The sequence below is a fragment of the Aphelocoma coerulescens genome, chromosome 1A (genome assembly GCF_041296385.1).
Source record: "Aphelocoma coerulescens isolate FSJ_1873_10779 chromosome 1A, UR_Acoe_1.0, whole genome shotgun sequence".
NCBI classification, from domain to species: domain Eukaryota; kingdom Metazoa; phylum Chordata; class Aves; order Passeriformes; family Corvidae; genus Aphelocoma; species Aphelocoma coerulescens.
In genome coordinates, this window is record NC_091014.1 from 4,063,204 (window position 1) to 4,085,963 (window position 22,760).

Genomic DNA, 22,760 nt, shown 5'->3' on the forward strand with positions numbered 1-22,760 from the left:
CGGAGGGACATGATCCACTGTCACTGCAGGATTGGGCCTGTGCCGGGGGGGCCGGGAGGCTCTGGTCCCCTCCTGTGGCCGACAGGCATCAGCACCAACCCGGGAATCAGAAAAAAAGTCGTTTATATGACTCCTTTCAAGAAATCTTGGTGGGACACCAAAGAAATTAAATCCCCAACTTAAAATTTACTGCATCTGTGGGTCATGTTTTTTTAATCTGCTGAAGGGCTGCTGGAAGCTGTAAAGAAGGAGTGAATGTGGGATTGCTTTTCCTCCTTCAGTTTTTAACACCAAATTCATTGCCCCTCTCAATCTAGCCCCTAAAACCTTGCAGTTGACCACCAACACCGACGTGATGCCACCGGATCGGGAGCAGAATTTGGGGGCCTTCGCAGGAACCTTCCAGGGGGAAAAACCCCAAGAGCCTCCTGCTCACTGTCAGCCCGGTGGTGGGACCGTGGAGCGGGTAGGCTTCAGCTCCCTGATCTCAAATCCTGGGGGCTGGTGGAGAGCAGGGAATAAAACCCACTTCAGCACCGCAGGCGGAACAGCAGCCGGAGGAGCGCGGCGCTGCCGCTGGCCGGCCCCGCACCCCCGGCGGCTGCGGCCGGGCGGCGGGATGCGCGGGGAACCGGGGGCTGCGCGGGGAACCGGGGGCTGCCCGAACCACGGGCAATTGTCGGCATCTTCCCCTTTCCCTTCTGTAAAGGCTGGCTGCTTGCTGGTAGTGTTGCAGTGGCCAGCGCACATCCCTGGGAGCGGCTCCTTCCAGCAGCTCGGCACAGAGCCGGCTGTCGGGAGCCGACGGTGCGACGGGTCGGGACGGTGGAATCGCTTCGCTACCGACTGGGAGAATTAAACCGGTCGCGACCACCTCATCGACCCCGCACGGGCAGCACCGCTCGCATCTGCTCCTCCTCAGTCCGACACAAACAAGGGTTTTCCCCCCGTTTTTCTTTTATTTTTTCTTTTGGTTGTTTTGGATTTTTTTTTTTGTTTTTTTCTGCCGCTTCCAGCACCCGAGACCCACCGCGCCCGCAGACGAGCACTAGATCCCTAAGCCTCCAGGAGCGGGGTCCATCCTCCCGCACGGTGCCTGCCCGGCCGGTTATTCCCCGGTTATTCCCTTCTGCGGAAAGCGAAGGGGGAAAAGGAAAAAAAAAGCCAAACCCAAACACCAAAGCAACCCTAATAAACAATAAATAATAATAATAGAAGAAGCAAGCGCAGCAACTTGCTTTAAGCAGAGGGCGGTAGGAGGCGAGAGCGCAGCCCCCCGGGGAAGGAAGGGAGGGAGCGGAGGGAGGGCAGGCGGGCACCGGCGGGGCTCGCAGCCCCCCGGGGGTACCGGCGGGTCCGGCGGCGGCGGACGTGAAAGTCCCCTTTAAGTTTCCATAGAGAGGCCTCCGGGTGTCACATGATGGACATGATATAACGAAACAACATCGTGGGGAGGGACGGAGGGAAGCAGTGGGGGAACCCGGGGAGGTGGCGGCGCCCCCCGACCCGCCCGCCCCGGCTGCACCTGTCTCGGCGCGCCGGGAGCGCGGTGTCCGCCCCGCTGATGGGGCTTGCGGGCGGCACCTTCCCCGGGGGAGGAGGAGAAGGAGGAGGAGGAGGAGAAGGAGGCGAGCCAGTGGCGGAGGTAAGTTACCGGCGGGACTGGGGCGGGGGGCGCGGGCGCGGTGTGCGCGGGGAAAGGATGCGGGGTGTGTGTGTGTGTGCGGGGTGCCCGCGGTGTCCCCGCGGAGCGCCGGGCGTGTGCGCGCCCTCCCGCCCTCCATGTCCGCATTCCAGCTCATGTTGCGCAGATAAAATTCAAACTTGAGGTAAACACAAGCGGCGGGGGGGGGGCGGACGGGGAACTGGGGGGGAGGGAGGCTCGCTCCATCCCGGTTCCATCCCGGTTCCATCCAGGCTTCTGCCGCCCCCTCCCCGCCGCTCTCCCTGCTCCGCACCCGCGGAGCCCCCGCGCACCTGGGGGAGCGCCGGCACCGCGCTGCTTTCCCCGGGGAGGGAGAACCGAGCGTCCGTTTCGCCGCACCCCCGGTAGGACACGGCGGGTCGGGGGCGGGGGGGGGACGCGGCGCGGCAGGTGCGCGGGGCGCTGTCGCGACATGGCGGGGGGGGGGGGGGTGTGTGCGCGTCGCGACATGGGGGAAGCAGCCAAGCGACAGCGCGGAGTGGTGGGGGGGGGGTGAAAGGACGGGGCTGCGCCGCGTTATTTTCCTCGGTGCTGCGTGGGTATCCTGAACAGAGCGGGAATAACCGCGGGAATAACAGCGGGAATAAGAGCGGTGCCCCCCCCCCTAGTCCCGCTTTTCTCCAATACGCATTTCCAAGTGCGTATGGAGAAAACAAGATGCAGAGCGGGGCGGGCCGGGGGGGGAGGCGGGGAGGGCCGCACTGCCGCTCGCAGCCCCGGTCCGTGACACAGGCGCTGCCTCCGCGGGGATATTTAAGCACTTGCCCGCGGGCTGATGATGGAGGTGGCCACAGGTGGGTGCGTGCGGGGAGAGGGGGCCGAAGCGCTGGTCGTGCGGGGAGCGCCAGAGCGGTCCCGCACTCCGCGGACTCGCGGCGGGAAGCGCTGCCGGGGCTGAGAGTGAAGCGGGGTGCGGGAACAGGACCTGGCAGCCGCGGGTTGCTGAGTGGCGCAGCTCCGGGTGCCGCGAGCGGTGCGGGGGTGACGGCGGTGCCGCCATGGCGGGTGCGAGGGAGCGGCGCCCTCAGGGGGGTCCCGGCGGCCCCGCCGAGGGCGGGAAAAGCGCGCGCGGCCCCCGCCTGGCGCCTCCTCAGCACTGCACCAAGGCGGCGGGGCGGGGGGGGGGGGGGTCGCAGGGGGGGAGGTGGCGGCCACGCCCACCGCGCCCCCCCGCCGGCCAATCGCCGGGGGCGGTGCGGCGGGGACACGCCCCCCCGGCGCGCGGCGCGCCCTCCCGACCAATCGCAGCGCACCCCGGCCCCCCCTCCATCGCCCCCCGTCGCCCACCCGCCTGTTTGTTACGGTCTGGGCCACGTGCCGGCGCCTCGGGCCGGTCACGTGGCCCCCGGGGCCGGGGGGCCTGACGGGGACCGTGGGGGTCTGGAGCCCTCCTGTCCGTGGGGCCTGACGGGGACCGTGGGGGTCTGGAGCCCTCCTGTCCGTGGGGCCTGACGGGGACCGTGGGGGTCTGGAGCCCTCCTGTCCGTGGGGCCTGACGGGGACCGTGGGGGTCTGGAGCCCTCCTGTCCGTGAGGTCTGACGGGGACCGTGGGGGTCTGGAGCCCTCCTGTCCGTGGGGTCTGACGGGGACCGTGGGGGTCTGGAGCCCTCCTGTCCGTGGGGTCTGACGGGGACCGTGGGGGTCTGGAGCCCTCCTGTCCGTGGGGTCTGACGGGGACCGTGGGGGTCTGGAGCCCTCCTGTCCGTGGGGTCTGACGGGGACCGTGGGGGTGTGGAGCTCTCTTGTTCGTGGGGGTCTGATGGGACCATGGGGACCTGGAGACGTCCTGTCTGTGGGATCTGATAGGGTGACACTGGGGGTCTTGGAGTCCTCCTGTCCAGGGTGTTTCTGATGGGAAACGGGAGCCTGGAGCTGTCCTGTGTGTGGGGCCTAACAGGGAACAGGGGTGTCTGGGGCTGTCCGATCTATGGGGTCTGATGGGGAACAGCCAGCTTGGGAGGAGCCTGAAGCCCCCCTGCCCAAGGGTGTCTGACCGGGTGTGGGTGTGGCTACCGGCCCAGGGAACCTGAGCAGGCCCAGGGAACCTGAAGCCCCCTTGTCCAGGGAATGTGGCCAGGACCCTCTTGCCATTGTCCCCAGGCCCTTGCTCACCATGAGTGTCCACTCAGCCCCAGCCCCATTAAACCTCCCCTGAAGGGCCTGTCCATGGCTGTTGTTCCTGTCATGGCCGAGCCGTGACAGCCTGTCCGTGGCTGGCTCTGGCCTCCAGAGAGGGAGGTGTTTCTCTCCCGAGGAGAGCTGTTTATGCCCAGTGATTTTTTTTTTTTTTCTATTTTTTTTATTTCTTTCCCCTCCCTCTGTGCTCTCCTGCGTAAGCCACAGCAGCAGCTCGGTGTCTGCCCAGCCCGGCAGTGTTACGGCATGGCTCTTATGTAGGTGAAGCCAGGGAACACTGCAAGGATTGTGTGGAGCTATCAGTCTCCTGAGCCTGGAGCTTTGAGCCTATTTATAGGTGGGTTGGGCAGTGTTCAGTGTGAAGGACTCATGCCACGTCCGAATCCGTGGCAAAGTGAGGTGTCTTAAATGATGGTGTTTTGTTTTCGGTGGTTGTTCCTGGGAGTAGGGTTTTATGAAATGCTCTGGAGCATGGGTTGTTAGTAGGTTATATGGAGAAAGGCGAGTCAGTTTGGAGTTAAGGAACGTGATGCCATTTTAATGCAACTTCTCGGGTGGCAGAGCAAACAGTAAGGGGATACTCGGTTCTAGATCAGCAGCTTTCAGCTTTGCAGGCAGTGGACAACTCAGGCAGGGTCAGTGGGAAGCCACAGAGGAAAGGACATCGTGTTTTCTGTAGGCTTATGCTCATTATACTGTTTTCTGCACTGCTAAAGATTTTGTGGCCGACAAGCTGAAAAGAAATACGGAAGTCCACTATTCTAGATCACTGAAATGTTTTGGTTTAGAATAAGTAGAGGAGGGGTGGGGAGAAAAACCCTCAGCTGTGTGTTTTGTTGTGTGTGTTTCTATTATACAGCTTAAGAATTTAAAATTCAGTGTATTTTTAAGAGTTACATAACCTTTAGTAACGTGATGTGTCTCAAGTAGCCTTCAAGAGTTAAATAACAGCAGATCAACGAGACTGGGTCGAGAAGAGGAAGAGAGGGTTTTATAATGGTGAGGACTGTACATAGATATTTAAAACTGCTTTGGTGTTGCACTAGAAATGAGTCTTTGCTTAGGAGGAGGAGGATTTTAATACCTTATAAATACAGAACATGAGAAGGAGGATGGGGAGATGAAGTTTGCAGTTTTATACTGGTCTAGTCCGGTAAACGGATCCCGAATACCTTATGATGTTTCACATTTTCAGCTTCTCTTCCATCTTGACTTTTTCTGTTTTTTGCAACCTGAAATTATGGGAATTTCCAGATATTGACCACTGTGGTTGAGGAAGGAAATCTGGCATTAAAATAACAAGAAATTATAGAAAGGAATGAGTGGCACTGTAGTGGTGAGAGAACTGGGGCGGTGATACGTCCTGGGAGAGACCTGGTACTTTGTGTTGGTTACGGGAGTAATTTGACACGGTGTTACCTACAGAAAGATGTTTATTCAGCCGGGGTGGTGCACTTGGTTCGTGCAGGCATATCCGTGTTATCTTTGGTTTTTGGGGGGGGGGGGGAAAGAACCCTGCCTTAATAGAGGAAATTGCTGGGGAGCAGTTGACGTGCTGGAGATGCGAGGATACCCGGAGGTGCGCAGTGGCACAGCGCACCAGCGCCTCGGAATTCGGAGCGTACGTGGAGGTGCTGGCGTGGAATTGATGCACCAGGAAATTGCTTTCTCTATTTTTGTTGGTGAGATGCAGTTAACGTAAAACGAGCCCTTTGGATCCCGTATCCCATTTCTCTTTAATATAACTAAGATCATTTATCTTCTCAGGCGGCAAGAAGGAAAAAAAAAAAAAAAACAACTTTGTTTTGTAACTTGGTTCACCTTCTCTTCATTTGCTGTCAGCTCATGACAAGGCACAATGTGTGCTGCACACTGTGTTCCACTGAGCTGTTTTGGTGACAAATGTATATGAAAAAAGGGCTATGAAAAATAGGTATTGTGCCAGTTGTCTCCACTTTTTATATAAACAATCCCCATTTTGCTCTGAAGTACTTAAAGTGTCATATTAGGGTCTTATGCCTTGCCAAATTTTGGTGGGAAAAAGGTTGCTGTTTTAGTCTTTGCAAGTATTCAAAAAGCAGCTGAAAACCAAATATTTAAATTAGTGTTTGTATTGGTTTTGCAGTAGGAAGTAGTAAAACCTTTTTTCAGTTTTAACAAATAGGGAAATTGTGAACTTACTTTAAAAACATGTTTGATTATGCTGTATTAGTCTGTTATATTGTTAAAATTAAAAGGATTTCTTTAATCCAGGCTAGATTTTAATTGCTGTGAGCATGCGTTTACTATATTTCATTTGTATTTATAAATGAAAACACAGAGTCATGGTTTTTTGACCTCGTGTATATCATGACTGGCTGTAGTTCATGCCATATTTGCATGGTGTTTTTCCATAAATGCCTTGCTTCTGAAGTTATTGGTAGCACCAGAATATGAGCTCAAAAATACTGTCACATAAAGGCTTAGAGCTTTTGCAAACAGGAACGCTGAAATACAAAGTTAAAAAACAAAAAACCTCTCCCCAGCAGTTCTTTCAAGTCAGTTTGATGATAATTTTGGATCCTGACTCGTGGTTTTCTAAATGGCTGGAGATGGAATTAATGGGGCTGCAGCTCCTTGTCATGAATTTCAGCATAAACAATATTTTTCTTTCGGCTTTGAATTTCATGCAAATGCAGTGAAAAATCCCCCGTCCTTTCCCAGTCCCTCAGGATGCTGCACCTCAGCCAGCAGACGTAGCATTGTTGTCTAACAGCGAGGCTGGAAATGGGAGTTGTTTGTGCTGAGTTTTACCCTTACCAAGGTCAGAGATTTCATCCTGCCATAGATTCCTGATCTGGGAGTTTAACACTTGCAGTGGGTCCTGATTTAGGAATTTTCATGAGGTACCTTGAGCTCTGGAATGAATTTAAATGTCCCCGTGTTGTGCTTCTTTCCAAGCGTACGTTTGGAAATGCCTGAAATCGTGACGTCTGTGTGGCAGAAATATTCATGATGGTAATAAAAAAGTCAAGCTGAAAATCTAATTTCTTACATAGAACTGGTTTAATTGGCAGGACAAAAAAAAGGCAATAATTGTAATAATAATTCTTGTTTTAAATAGTTTTGGTCAATATGGGTATTGAAGTTTTGCTTTTGACAGTGGTTTATGACTTCTGGGAAGTAATTTGAATTAGGGGAGATGGTCCTACTCTGTTTCAGTGGGCTGAATTTCAGTGTACTGTTACCTGAGAATTATTTTTTCATAATTATGAAGTATTAGTGAGCTGATGGTGAGGGATTTTTTTAAAATTCTTGCTAGGCTAGAAATGTCTTACTAAAATACAAGCAAAAGAAATTGAGAAACAAATGGTTTAAAGGGCGTTTATAACACCATTTGTAAGCCATGATTTTACAAACACTCCTCTGAATGTGTCTTGTGTAAGCAGCAGGTCCTATTAGGGAACGTAAATTGTGCAATTGTGTAGAAAATCAGCAGAGTTGGTAAATTCTGAAGCAGTCATCCTGTTTTTTCTGTCCTATATTTCGGATCCTTGCTCTCTGCAGCCAAGCCCATGGTGTGCTTATATGTGCATAGTGCTGAACATTAGTCTCATCTAAACAAAATCTTACAAAGTCAGCCTGCCAGTAATAGTGGCATGATATTATTTATTTTCATTTATTTTTTTTTTTTTTTTTCATTTGTGTTTTCTTGCCAGTTATCAGAAGCAGCAATTAATTGTCTGGGGGGGAAGACGAGGTGAGCAGAATGGGGAGAGGGAAACCTGGTAAACATCATTCTCTGTTGTTACAAAATACAGCTATTTCTGCCCCAGTTTACCTGTGTGCTACACTAAAATGTACCAATTTCAGTGCTGAGCCTGAAGTAATCCTTGGTTTTTTTTGTAGTGATTATTAACTTGTGTTGAACATCATCCATGGAACTTCTTCTGTTACAGGTGGAGCAAGTTTGTATTTCTCTGGAAATTATACCTTGAATCTGGGCTAATTCTTTTTCATCTGGGCTGTCATCGGGTATATATTTTTTTGGTAGCTTTCAGATTTTCAGAAAAGCAAGATGATTTTTGTGGTCATTTAATAGCATTGTATGTGGAATGCCCCAAAAATGTGCTGTTTTGAATAATACCTGCATTATGCTCAGGTTGCTGAATTTTAACACAACTGTAGTAGCTTCTCCAGGAGCTTCTGCAAAAATAGAGTTGTAAAATGAAGGCAGGTACTGGCCTTGAATAAATTCCAGTGTGCTGAGGAAACAAGGGAAAATCAAACAGAGGTTCGGCTAGAAAACAAGCATTTGCCTGGGTTTTATCCTGATGATTATTTACATCAGCACAGGAAGGTGTTTGCCAGTGATCAGGTGCTGGTGAGACGTGTCTGAAGCAGGAGGGATCCTTGTGTTTGGATCATTGGAACTTGGGAGATTTCTTGCTACGCAGCAGCTCATGTGAGCAGCTGTCAGGTCTCCTGGGAGGGAGACGAAGCCTCCAGCCACCGTGTTTACTTCCCGCAGGAGGAGGAAAAGGACATTTCTGGCTATTATCTGGATGTGTTTTGTAAACTGAAAGCACCGTTCGTGTTCCCGAGCAGGGTGTAGTTGCTGTATCATTCTGCAGTGTCGTTCTCCACCGCTTTTTCTTATTTTAGTGTAACTTCAGTGTTCATCTGCCAACATCTGCTGGGTATTGATGGATCATCTGTAGCTCTTGGGACATCCTTACATCCTAATTTCTCTGGCTTCGTGGCAGTGCTCCAGGACCCTGGAGCAATCAGGATTACGTTCATCCCATTGATAGAGAACAGGATTCCAAATCTGGAAAGCAGCAGGTGTATTTTTCCGCCCTGTAAAACGCAAGTGCAGGAAATACATCTGGAGGAGAAGCCTCGGCGGAGCAGCAGCGTTCAAGCCCCGCGGCGTGCGGTGCTGCGTGTGCTCCGAGGCAGATGTCGGCGGTGCCTCGGTTCCATGGAATACTCCGCTCCTTCCCAGGCGATTTTTCCAGCGTTGCCCTCTGCCGGAGGAGACCTGCAGCGCCAGGGATTGCTGTGCGGGCTCCTGGATGGAGTCCCTGTCACTTGGCACTTCCTTGGCAGCTCTTGTTCCAAGAGCCCACCTTCTTCCTGGAGCTGCAGCAGGGGCCCCTGTTCCAGCCAGAGCGTCTGATTCCTGCTCTTCCCTTCTTATCCGTGCCCATGGGCATCTGTTCAGGGAAGCCGGTGGTTGTTTGGATAAACTGAAAGCCAAACAGTGGATCCAGCATTATGGGATCAGCTGCTTCTCCAAAGGTTATTGTCCTGGAACCACGACTAATTCTGGCAGGGGGTTGTGCACCTTTCCCATAAAACAGCTTTAGTCTTTGGATTATTAGCCCTGTATGGCTTTGGTAATCCAGATGCTTTTAAAACAATATTAATCTAAAAATCAGTATTTTGGATGTAAATGCACTTAAATTTGGTTTAAATTTGTTTGGTGTTGACACAATATGAAACAAGAATAAGATTGGAGCAATTAAATGTACAAGATTGCACTAACACTGACTGTATCTGCTGTTCTGATCAGCCTGTACTATAGCACAGCTATATGTTGTGGGTTTTCTTTGTTTTGAGGTTTGTTGGGTTTTTTTTTGTTTAGTTTTTGTTATTTGTGTGGGTTTTTTGTGGTTTTGTGTTGTTTTGGGTTGGTTTTTTTTTGTTCTTGGGGTTTTTTTTGTTTTATTTGGATTATTACTATTTTACTAAAGATAAAATAATTATTGTTTTTTTGGGGGCGTGTGAAATTTTATTTTCCTTTGTGTTTTTGTGACTTAGGAAAAGGCTGCCTTTTTTGGTTTTCAAGAAACTGCAGGTTTCATGTGTTGCTGGTGTTGATGTTAAAAGGAGTTAAGCAGGGCAGAGCTCAGCTGTACTATTTCAATGGGAGTTGAGTGGCGACCTCTGTTCTCCCAGTCCTTATTAATGGAATTGCTGACATTCACAGGGAAGTCCTTGCTGAATATTGGAGAGAAAAAAGTCAGAGATGGTGACTGTGTAGAAGTAAGCAGGAATTGTGAGCTGAAATGTTATTTATTGAATAAAACTGAATTCCTCAAAAGCAGTATTACTTCAGCAGTGAATGAGTCACGTCTATAAGCAGCAATAATTTGTACTGGAGACCAAAATTGTGTAATACAGTGGGTGAAAAATGCTGGTAGGGATGTTTGATAGGTTAACTCAGGCCTCCAGCATTGTGATGGGAGAGCAGCATCTGTCAGAGCACTCTTCCAATTACAGAAGCATGGAAAACAGATCCTCATGGTGCAGCCTGCATGGCAGGATCCAGCCCTTCACTACTGCAAGTAAATGTGCAGTATGATTCCTGCAACAGATTTCAGGCTCCAGATTGGAACCCTCACTGCTCTGCTATTCAGCTTTTTTGTGCCCTTCCCCCTTTCCAGGATAAATTGCAATCCCTGGTCGTTTAAAGACCACTGGTTTCAAAAACAAGTCCTGGTAGCCTTTTCCTGTAAAGCAAACATTGTGTTCCTGTGGGTAAAGTTACTCTGAGAAGGTTTAGGTAAGATTATTCTCCTGGTTGCTTGGATCAGGTAAATACTATAAACACAGTTTGTCACGTCTGATGTTTTTCTGGTCAAGTTCTCTGTAGGATGTATCTGGTTGTATTTATCCCTTTTGTTGATGTTCACTTTTGCAATTACAAAGTGCTCCTATATCATGAACAGGTTTAATTCTGTTCCAGATGCTGTGGGCTGATAAAGTGCTAATGCATCTTCTGGCAGTTTCTTGTGAGATCAGTTACCATGAAAAAATTGTATTTACCCAAAGTAAAGTCTGCTTTGAAGCACAGGCTTGTGATGTGCATACAATTCCTGGTAGACAAGGAATGTAATTTATTTTTTTCTAATTCTCCTACTTTAGAAAAATCTCCCTGGCTAGATGAAAACTGGAAGTCAGCTCTGAGACTTTCGGATGCAGTCTCTTTGGTAGCTGTGTCAACATTAATTATTGTATAGCTCTAATGTTACTGTATGAAGTGACACCTCTTCTGGCCTGCGACGTTTCTCCTGGGTAAACTATGCTTGGCTTATTTAATTTTCATACTTGATCCGTAAATCTTTGCAAAGATCCTAAACAACGTTGTTCAGCTGTTCGTTGTTCTTTCTGGTAACATGGACGGAAATGCATCTTGTTTTTGAAAGACACTGCAGTGATTCTTTCCCACTTCACGACTTTTCCACTGAAATATTCCCTCATGGTTGTGCCTGCAGTAAGTGTCCATCCTAGGTCTTGTTTTCAGGCTGCTGCTGGAAACGAAAATGAGGTGTCTAAATCTATCCTCCTCCTCCTGTGAATGGCATTCATGATTTGTCTGTTTTCTTGAGTTGTTTTTCTGCTTTTTCCTGCAGCAAAAGGAGACTTTGCCTCTTTGCTGAGTGCCGGGTTATCTTTGTGATTTGTTGTTTCTGGAAATGCAAAGAAAGAATCTGCAAGACCAGAAATTCCAGCAGGGAAGGGCAGCGGTAGGGAGGAGGTTCTCTTCATCCAGTCACAGTCAGTCTCCTCAGATCAACCTTCCATCCTGACGTGTGTTTTGTTCCCTTCTGCCCATCACTGCCACCAGGCACCTAAAGCATGGGGATGGGCAAAATCCATCTTAGGCTCTTACCAGGGCTTGAGGCAATGTTCCCGTGGATTGTAGCAGTGTGGTTCATAACTTAGAGGTCTCTGGAGTGAGGAATGGGATCATGGAATGGTTTTGGTTGGAAGGGACCTTAAGCATCCAGTGCCACCCCTGCCATGGGCAGGGACACCTTCCACTATCCCAGGTTGCTCCAAGCCCCGTCCAGCCTGACCTTGGACACTTCCAGGCATCCAGGGGCAGCCACAGCTGCTCTGGGTACCCTGTGCCAGGGCCTCCCCACCCTCACAGGGAGTAATTTCTTCCTATAAAAGAATTATTCCAGTTTTTTTTTCTCTAGACCAGGGCCTGTAAGTAACTGACTTCCCATGCTGTGGTTGTAAGGTATGTTTTCTTGGCACCTTCACTGTGTGTTCTAGATGGATGAAGGTTTTCAGGATGCTTGCTTTTAAGACTGATTTTTGTAGCAGCCTTTCTTGCATAACTGACTTCAGAATGAATTTCCCTGCTAGCATTTAGTTTAAAATGGATGAAGATCATAAATACATGTTTTTTCAACTAATCTTACTCAGCTGACCCCTCTACTTCTACATTCTGTGTTTCTCAAGGGTTCTGTTAAATAATATTTATATTAATAGTACCATCTACTGCTGAATCCCTCCTGTGGTTTATAAGAGCATATTTAAGTATTACATTATGTTAACCAGCTTCACTGGTAGCTCAAAATTCAAGCTGTTTGTATTTGCAGTTCTGCTGCAAAGTCCCTCATCTCCTGGGAGTGTTGTAAATAAAATTTGGAGCTGCAGAGAAGGAGGCCTGGGCAGCAGGGGCTGGGATTCCCCAGCCCTGCAGGGAAAGGGGGTGTCCTGAGATGCATGCACAGCCACCTTTCCTCCTGTGGAATCTGGTGCATGTGGGTCAGCATCACCAGCACTGAGGGCACAGCAGAGGAGCTGGGGAGGGGATTCTGTCTGTGAGCATCTGTTCTGAAAGTGTAGAAGCACAGAAATCCAGACTGGGTAAGATTTAAAAATCAGAGACTGTGAAGAAAAGACAAATGGCTAACATAGGGAGACCAGAATAGAATCGTAAAATCATTCAGATTGGAAAAGACCTTTAAGATTGAGTTCAGCCATTAATCCAGCACTGCCAAGTCCACAGCTTAATGTAAAAGTCAAACAAAACTGTTTCCTCTGTACACAAATATCAAATTTGAAGAGTTCATTGAACTTCTCTGTATTAAATCTGCTTATTACTAATTCATGTTCCTAGTACCTATTATTAGGCATTTTGGCTAACTTTAGGGGCCTGTCAATTGACTTTCATAAACTGTTTGTTATATTATTATAACATTATATTACTTACCTTTTGGTGGGGAAGACAGCCATGTGTTCATCTGGGAAGATGTCATCCTGTGCTCAGCTCCAAGGCAGCAGTTCTTAAGGCTCCCAACTTCGCTGTCCCATGTTGCCACATGTCAGATTTCTGCTGGGATCTTCCATAATCCTTCCAACTGGCTGTGCTTCCTGTTGATTTGCTTATTGCTCTTCCTAATGAGTGCTGGTGTTCGACCTGGTTGTGTAAACACAGAAGGGTTTGGTGCCTTTTATTGAAAGAAACTTGGAATTGATGGAGGAATTAACTTCAGGGATGTCAAGTGCCTGGAGCTGTGGCGCAGAAGTTAGTTCAGGAATAATGCAGGGATCTTAAATTTAGATTTCATGGAAAGATATGTCTTTGTGTTACTGCTAGATTAATGTGTTGGCCCAGGATAATGCTGGCTTTTGAAGAGCTTATCTTCAGATGTTTAAAAATCTGTTCTTGTGTTTTACCATAAACTGATGTGGTCCAGCAGTCATCTGGCTCACATACTGGAAATATTTTGTTTTTCTTTTAACATGACTCATTACCATGCATTTGTAACTATGGTTATTTTCTCTTAAAGGATTTGTTCTTCCCTTTAATTATCATGTTTTGGGGCATTCAGGTTTGACTTACTACCAATGTAGAAATTCCTCCAGGGACTGCTAGCTTCCAAAAAAAATGTTTTAGGCTGCTTGCCCATAAAATTAGCAGTCTTCTTATTACTTCTCCGTTAGTCAAAATTAGAGCTTCAGTTATGTTGCCCTGGTGCATGTGTGAATCTTACAACTTACTTAGGGTGTCAAAAGTGTTGCTTTTGATGTGTTTGGGGGAGTTTAGCTGCTAGAGGTGCTCTCACTTGCTCAGTAGCAGTGGTGTGTGTTTGTACTGATGAAATAGTGAGTGAGCTATCATGGCAGATGTTATTACTGATCATTTGGACTTGAAAAAATCATGAAGAAACATTGTCCATGTATTTCTGTTCTCACTGAGGTATTCCATTAATAGCTAGTGACCATTTCCCTTTCTCCTTGCATTACTAGGTATGTTCTTCTGGTTTCTCTAAGATCTTTTTTTTTTTTTTTTTTACAGTCAGAGATTTAGAGTATTGTTTTTGTTTGCTTTCTGGAGGATGATTTTGCAGTTTCTATTCATTATTTTTATTCCTGAAGGGGTTATTTTAGATAGCAGAACTTTTGATTGGGTCAGTTTCCTTCATTATTTCTTCAATATTGGATAATTCTCTTTCTTACCTTCGTTTCCTGTCTAATATACTTATTGCTGATGGTGTTTGTGATATTCCTGCAGAATTAATGCTAACTGCTTTTAAGAATATTGAACTGGAAATGGTTTCCTAGGATTCCAAGTCTTGTCACTTGATATAGGAAGCCTGATGTTGTATAATTGCTATACAATTTGTTCTTTAAAATAATCAAACTCCATCTTAAGGACAGGTTTTTTTGCTTCCATTATTGGAATTAGAAGAAAGATTCCAACTTTCAGAGCATCCAGGATCCTGCAAGCCTTCAAATTGCCAGCCTAACATCTTGAAGAGCCATTTCATGCTCACTTGTTAATGATAATTGTAGAGTTTGCCTTATACCTCTTAGCTTGTGTTTATTACTCTAATGCTTTTATGACCAGGAATTATATCAGTTACTACCTCTTCAGTCAGGTAAGCAAACAAGGCCTGTAGTCTGTGTTCAGTATTGAATTTTCCATTTTCCTGACTGCCCCAGACTGTGCCTGCTCTGCATTCTTGGCTCAGCTTGGAGCTGGCGTTGCACCTTGGTTTGCCTGCAGCCAGCACAGTTAAACCAGCATGGGACACTGTGTCCCTGAGGATCTCTGTATTCCTCTAGAACGTCTGTGGTGAGTTTAGCTCGCTGTGCTGGGCTCTGACGTGCAGTTGGAATCGTTCATCAAAGCACAAACATGATTCAAGGAACTATTCTTAATCATGTTGCTGTTGTTTGCTGCAGCTGAGGCTGCACAAAATGAGTGCTCGGCTCACCCTCCATTTCCTGCCTCACAAACCTCATGGTCCTGCCTTTCATTTTGGAGCTGGGGCTCCTGTGTTGTTTCCCAGGGTGGAGGCTGCAGGTGCTGCTTCTGATGGCTGCCCTCAGCTGATGCCTGCAGTTGAACACAAACCACTGATGGAGCAGAGGACGGCAGAGCAGGAGCTTGTCCAGGCAAGGATTCATCGGTTCTGGGAGGCAGCGAGAACCAGCAACCACTGTCCTGTGACTGCTGACACTGATCTTGGCTGAGAAATCAGAATTTCAGGTCTAAGGCCATGGCTAGTGGTTAATGTCCTTTTTTCTTTGCTTTTTTGTCATTTTAAACTTGCAGTGAAGTGGGCCAGGTCAATCTGCCAAGTGCAGAACTCGCAGTTGCAAGGCAGAGCTTAACCATCTGCTGCCATTCCTGCTACCTAAATCCACCTTTCTTTCCATGTTCCAGGGTGAATCCAGCTCCCTTAAGCAGGGCATGCACAGTAATTAGGTGAATTTTCCAGGCAGCCATAAATTAGGGTCACAGTTGCTTTGTTTAGCAGGTGTGTCACTCTGATGGCCGACCGTCACTTAGTAATGGGCTAGGATTTTTCCTCCTTCATAGTTTCCAAATTAAGGAGGTGTTTACCTGGTGGGAATATGCATTTTACCCAGGTATGTGACTGCACATCTGCTGCTGTTGAAATTCATCCCACTTCCATTACTTAAGTTTATTATCTAGGTTCTTTTTGTACATTCTCCTAGTTCTCCTTTCCTAACTCAGTTTCATCAAAAACCATAAGCAAAAGTCAGGATTACTAGTGGAAAAAAACCCCAGAAACTTATCCCCAAACCTGACAAATTTGTAATTCTAAGCTTCTGTGTATCCATCAGCCAAGACCATGACTAGTTACTGGTGGAGAACTTAGTGCAGTCCAGGCACTGAAAAGAGTTGGATTTTTTCATGTTCCCTTTTACTAAAGTTTTAAACATGTCCCAGGATATAGGAGTGGATTTAAAAAGCAGATGGTGAGGTCTAGTTCTTCTTGGAGGTGTTGCAGCTCACTTGGAAATACTCTGCTCAGTGAGGTAAACCAGACAGAGATCCTGGAGATTTGAGAATGGAGAAACGTGGGAATTTCTTCCGGACAGTGGTGTAAGAGCTCCTAAGAGAGTGGTTACATTCTTCTGTTATTTGGGTAGAGATAATGAAGGCTTCAAATCCAAATACTTGGCTAAGTTCATTAAAGAAGAAACAACATAAAGAATGGAGAAAGGATTAAACCTGCCTTAAAAAATGAGAAGATAAGGAGAACCCGAAAGCCACTCTAACACATGTCAAACAACGATAAATAAATATCAAAGAGTCTTCAGTCAGTTCAAATCAGAAATGGAATGGGGAAGCACAGCTCTCATTGCAGGTGATGGCATTTAACAGTTGGTTCAGTCCTTTCTTCGTAAGGATGAGGAAAGGCCAGATAATTAATGGATGTGATGGTTTAGAAGGTGGATAAAGAGGTAGGGACAGGTAGTTTTGGAAGTGGAAAGAAGGGGTAGAGAATATAGGGATTTTTGGTGGTTGGCATGGCTGTGAGGGGTCTCATTCTCTGCCTGTTGGGGCTTGGCACAATGAAGTTAGTAGTCAAAATATAAGGAAATCATTGAAAGGTGGTGATATTACAGAGATTTAATGGTGTTTCACTGCTTGGATATGGCACAAGCATTGCATTGATCTGTATTTTTAGACCTGTAAATACCCAATTCCTTTGATCTGCAGTTTTCATAATTGAGAAGCGTTGAGTGAATAGTGAACACGCTAAAAGAAAGGGCAGTGAGAGAATATTGCTCTTTTTCATGTTGTAATTGTGTGGTGTTTACATGAAGCTGTGAGGTCACTGGCTTCCGGTATGAGCCACTTCCTTAAAACCTTGTTCTACATGGTACATCTAAAAATGTACTTCTTAGAAAAACTCAGCTGATTTTTGTTTTTCCTTCTCGTGCTGCTGCCGGACCACCTGACGTTTGTTTCTACCCCAGAGCTTGTATAGCACTGCAGTATAATGATCCTTGGGATGGAGGGTGATGCTGCAGAGGGCACGGGATGTACTGGAGGAGTACACAAAACCCAAAGCAGGCAGTGGGAGCATGGGAACAACTTAAATGCATAGTCTGACACGTAGAAAGTATTGATAGTCTCAGGCTTTAGCAAACTCTGAGTCATACTTTGACAAGTGATGCAGTTACGTTTGAAATAAAGAGGTAAAACCAGCATCAGCAAAATTGCTCCATGTTCTTATTTTCCTGCTGAATTTCAAGGGTGTAAAAAAACAATTAGTTACTTGCAAAACGTGTTGAAATGAAATGATTTTATTTTTTTAGTGCAAAGTTGTCATGCTGTCAGTGGCTTTTGAACTTGTAGGTTTTGGAATCATGGAATCATGAGACTTGGAAAGGACCTCTAAGATCATGGAGCCCAACCATTCCCACAGCACTGGGAAAAATTGGGTTCCCAAAGATGACATCTTTGTGTTCTTTAAATCCCTGCAGGCATGGGGACTCCAGCACTACCCTGGGCAGCCTGTTCTAATGCTTAACAACTCTTTTGGTAAAGAAATTCTCCCTAATATCCAACCTAAACCTCCCCTGGTGCCACTTGAAGTAGTTTTCTCTTGTCCTGTCTTTTGTTGCTCAGGAGATGGAAGTAGCCATCAAATTTTTGTAAGACATGAAGGATTTGGCAATAATAAAAAAACCCCAAGCATATATATATATGTGTGTGTGTGATAAAGGAAACAGGCAGCCAAGCTTTATTACTCATCACGTAGAACACAGTTTTGGATTGTATGACATTTATAATGTAAAAGAGATGATTCCAACCAAAACGCGTTATTTGAAGTGAAATATGGTCCTCATAGAGAAACATAAATTAACTAAACTGTGGCAGGTCAGCTTGTGTGGGAACCAGGAAAGATGAAAAGCATGTCTGAAGGAAAAATTAGAATTCTAAAGCAGTTTTAATAGAGTTATGTCTGGGGTTTTTAAAATTTTTTTTAACCAGATTAGATGAACTGAAATAATTCAAAAGTGTATGCATATTTCTAAAATAACAGTATAATCCTAAAATGCCTGGATGACATATTTGAGTTGAATATTTTTTCTACTTTGTGGGGATTTTTTTCTTCATATTAATTGGCTAAAATACGACTTAAGGCTAATACCTAACCTAGCAGAGTAAAGACTAGCTAGAACACCTTTAAAAGAGTGCTTTGATAAATGATCTAAGTATTGCAGGATATGAAAATACAGAGATTCTGCTGTGAAAATGAGTGTTTGAACATCATGTGTCAGTTTGAAGGTCGAAGATAAATGTGAATTTTTGGGGTTAGTAATATACTCATTCATTTCAAATCAGGTCTTCGTTTGATGACCATTCACAATATACTGAAACTTGCCAGGCTTCACAGAAGTAATAACAATGGGAAATTCTTAAGTAGTTCTTAAATTTACAAGCACTTCTAATAATACTGTGGGTTTAGCCAGTCATCGTGCTGTTTTATAACAGCTAAAAACTCTATTTCCAGAAAGACATGCTGCCTGTCAACCTAAAGTTGGCAACATTCCTGTGAATTTCCATGGTAATTTTATTGGTAATTAGCATTTGTCAATAGCTTGTCTGTCATAACCCTTACATATCTCAAACCTCTTCTGCCTGTATAGCAATGAGATTCCTAAAACTCAACTTTATGACTTTTCTCACCCCTGTAGGAAGAACCAAGAGTATGAACCCCTTGAGGTTCCTGTGTTCTGTTGATACTACTTTTTTTTTTTCCCCTCATTGTCTGGGTTTTAAACTTGTAGCTGTGGCACCAGTATCCTCATCTTCTGGCAAGGTGGTCATATCATTTTATCCGGGGTGTTGGGGAGAATGCAGTGTGGTCATAAGAATTGCAGGTAATCCCAAAAAGTTGTACTTGTTTGAGGTCCAGGTGAACTTTCAGTTCAGTCTGGTAGAGCTGTCGATGATTTTTGCATTCCTCTATAGGTTGGTGTTGTGTTTCATCTGAGATAATCTGGGAATATCTCTTGAATTGTTTTTTTTGTCGATTCTCTGGTCAGTGTGTGGTCATCTGATAGGTGGAAAAAAAAGTCAGATAAAGTTCTTCTTTGTTCTGTTTTGGACAAAATGCAATAACCTGTGATAGAAAAGGGTTCAGATAAAGTGACCTAAAGCCTTTGGCCTGCAGAGCTGTAGTCCAGCTGCTTTGTACAAATGGAATTGAATCTTCAGTAATGATCACATTGGAGGAGCATTCATGTTTATTCGGATTAAAATGTTTTGTCTTCGGGTGAAACTGGCACATAGACTTAGCTGAAAATCATGTTGGAGTCACTTAGTTTTCTGTGTTGCTTAAAAACCTAAGCCTTGAAGTACTTTGCACTTTGTTTGTTCTTTTGAAACTTTAAATTGCTTTATTGGTTTTACATTTGCTGTGCAGTAGTTAATAGTTATCTTTGCATCTTGATTTTATTACCTAGTGCTGATCTTGTGGGGGCTTTATTTGGGTGAGTAACAGTGAGCAGTATGTGGCTTGACAGCTGGAATTTCCCAAAATCAAAGTGGAATGAAGGGAATGAAGAGTTAAAGCAAGGACCGAGCTCGTAGCAGCGGATCAGTGCAGTTTCAGATAGTTATCACTAGGAGGACACACAGACCGTGATATTAAGGAACTAATTGTTTACCTTCTCCTATTAACTGGTTTGGTACTGGAAAATTTTGTCTTGATTGGGTGCCATATAATAATGTGTTAATTAAGATACTTTATTTTACTAGAAATTAAAGAAGAGAGTTGTGTAATGGACAAAACCCGGAGTGTGATGGTTTGAGGAAATCTCCTGGCAATTATTTGTCGGTGAAGCAGAACATAGATTCTCAGGGGTGTTTGCCTGCCAGAAACAGGTGACATTTAGGTAGAAGTGATCCCTTTTTTTTACCATTTACTTTACAGCTTTGTGTTGCAGGAATTCCTCACACCTTTCTGTGAAATGTTCGTGGAGTTTCCTGCTGGGCAGGACACCACGTGAGGTGGATCAGCGGCTGGGGTTTGATGTGGCGTTCACTGTAATCTTCATTTAATCTGTTTGTGATCTTTCACAGTGTTTGCAAATAGCTTTTCTTTTACTTGTCTATATGTGTTTACTTAGATTCTGATGTACAGTGTCTGTGTCAGGTTGAGTAATATGGAAATTAGTCTAATTGATTTAAATAGTTTGTAGACTGCCCATGTTGCTCAGGCAAGCTGTTACCTAATAAAGACTTTGGAATCTGACTCTTTCTGTATAGAATCATTATTGATATCACACATGCAGACAAAGATGATAACTGAAGCATATGTTTCAAATAAAATGACACAAGAAAATGAAAAATGGTTTCAAATTTGAAGTTACTGAGGGATGCACAGAAATAACACCAGATGGAGAGAAAGAGAAACTAAGAGATTATTAATAAGCGTGGTGCGTTGCTGTTGTATAGAATAGAATCCTGCAGGCTTTCAGTGTATAAATGTTGTTACTTTGGCAATAGTCCCTGTCATCTGTAAAAGTGAAAATGCATCATTTCACTCCTCCAAAGTAATAGTCCCTGAGGATACAAAAAGGAGCACAACCCAGTTCTAAGTCACTTTTGAAAACATAGTTTTGAAAACATACCAATTGTTTTGCCGTGGTAGATGTGGTCAAGATTGAGCTCTATCTTTATGAAAAATAATACTTGTGGAATCAATGTGATTTTACATCTCTAGCTTCATAAATTTACTTAATTGGGAGACATTTTCCTCAATATTGAAACTTGTTTCTGTAGTTCATTTTGTCAGACTAAAAAACAAACCACTGAATCTCCCTTTGATAAAACCCGTGGTCTGGAACTGTTGCATAGTTGCTTTGTCAAAATTTCTGTGTTGGAACATGCTTGTTCACCTTCCCCTCAGTGTCTATGTCTAACACAATTTAATTGTTCACACATTTCTTTCACCTTTGCAGCAAATCCTGCATTTTAATTTTCCTGCAGACTAGAGTTCCTGTCCATCCATTTGTATTCCCATTAGTTCTGTTGACTTTATCATTATTTTTAGTGAGAATCAGTCTCTGCTTTGTAACAGAAACTTGGTGTTCTGTGTGAGGCCCTCAGTGGTTGGAAAACAAGGATCCAGCCTGGTTCCAAACTCTTGAGTACCTGTGCTGAGTCTGTGGACAAGACTGGGCACTCTGCAGATCTTGGGCTTAAGTCTCTTGGCCCAATTAATTCTTCATCATTTGGGCTAAATTGTCAAGGTTTGTCAGGGCAACATTTTATTTTCTGACCCTGCAGAGATTTTCTGTATTTTGCAGAACTTTCTAGAAGTGTGGAGTAGGACCTGACTCAGCAAAGTACTTCAAGTTCTTTTTAATTACTGCATAAGTTTTAATGACTGAGGCTTCTCAGTCTGTCTTTATGATTTTTAAAAAGACCTTTTAATCACTCGTCCTAAAAATAGCCTGGAATACGCTAAGCAGTGATTGATGTATGAGCAGAAACACTGTAGAATGTCACTAGAGGTCTGCACTGGTTTTTGTGAATGATCTGATTTGAATTTTGGAAAATTGGGAGCATGGAAGGGAGAGATGAGACCTCATATTACTACCCAGAGGAAAGATGAGGATCTTTTTAATTTAATGGGGAAAATGAGGGTGAGGCTGCAACACTGAATTGTAGGTTGCTAAAAATAAGGGTTGGGTTTTGTTGGGGGTTTGTTTTGTTTTTTTTTTTTTTCCCCAAAAGCTGGGTGAACTGCTGTGTACTGAGGACTTATGCTGGATTACTGGAATAAAAGAAGTTGCTCTCAGGATGAATAAATATTGAAGTACATTTCTTGTTCATACTAGGGAATAGTTGATGCTACTGTCAGGGTGTTAACACAGAGACTAATACCATGGAATATTTGCAATGTTGTAGGGAAGCAGATTTTGGATTATTCAGAGCCTTTAAATTAAAAATGGCTTTGTAAGTTATATTCAATTACACACATTAATTTGATCACGTTTTTGTTTTACAACAGAGATTTTTAACCTTCTACTAAAAGCAAGTCCTCTGGAAGTCATTCAAGGCAGCACATTGAGGTAATCATTCAGATTTTGAGAGCAGCGAAAACAGATCAATACTGGGTTCTTGTTCTGTGAATAATATCAAATTAAATGATGCCTCATAAACTCAGCTGTGAGACTCAGGGATGGACAGCTGGGACACACTTGGAAGCAGGAGCGGGTCAGGGCAGGATGGAGGGAGGCAGGAGGTTACAGCAGGCGACCATCTGATGGGCAGGCACTTCAAAAGGAGCAGTGCAGATGGCAGCACTACTGCGAGTATTGGTATTTGTAACGTAGCACACGAGGATCCTGTGTGCATTTACCACTAGGAGTGTACTCACACGTGAAATCCTAATTTCTGCAGCGTTTAGGCTCTGTTACGACAGATTTGCCAGGCTTGCGTTTTGCAGCCCTGTGAGGTGTTGCAAAGAGCAGAGCAGGGACGAAGCAGCTTTCTGCCTTCAGCTTCCCAGGTGGATAATGTGAGGTGGGAAAAAGGAATTGCTGAACAGAGGCAAGGGCTGAGGAAGTTCAGACGTGCTGAAATAGGAGGTTGTTATAGATCAGCTTTTCTCAGCTGGTTGCCAGAACTGCAGTGCTTCTCCCAAGAAGCTGTAGGTTTACTTCCAGAATATACCCAGGAGGTTTACTTCCAGAATATACCCAGGATTGTTTTGCTCTAATCAGAAGACCAAATTTAAAAAAAAAAAAACAACAAGGGAGAAGGCTTTCCTTATCTCCAGGATTTTTATGCTGTTGTTTCAGTGAATAATAGATTTGGTACTTGTTTGCCCTGGTGTAGAACTG

The 22,760-nt window shown here is 45.3% G+C and overlaps 1 long non-coding RNA gene across 1 annotated transcript in view; it reads left to right on the forward strand.

The window, feature by feature from the left end:
- The first annotated feature begins 1,152 nt into the window (after positions 1-1,152).
- The window catches only part of LOC138121164 (uncharacterized), an 89,856-nt gene continuing 68,248 nt past the window's right edge, over positions 1,153-22,760 (forward strand). Inside the window, exon 1 of the long non-coding RNA XR_011156118.1 lies at positions 1,153-1,645. This is a non-coding gene — a long non-coding RNA (uncharacterized lncRNA). The remainder of the gene's footprint in view (positions 1,646-22,760) is intronic.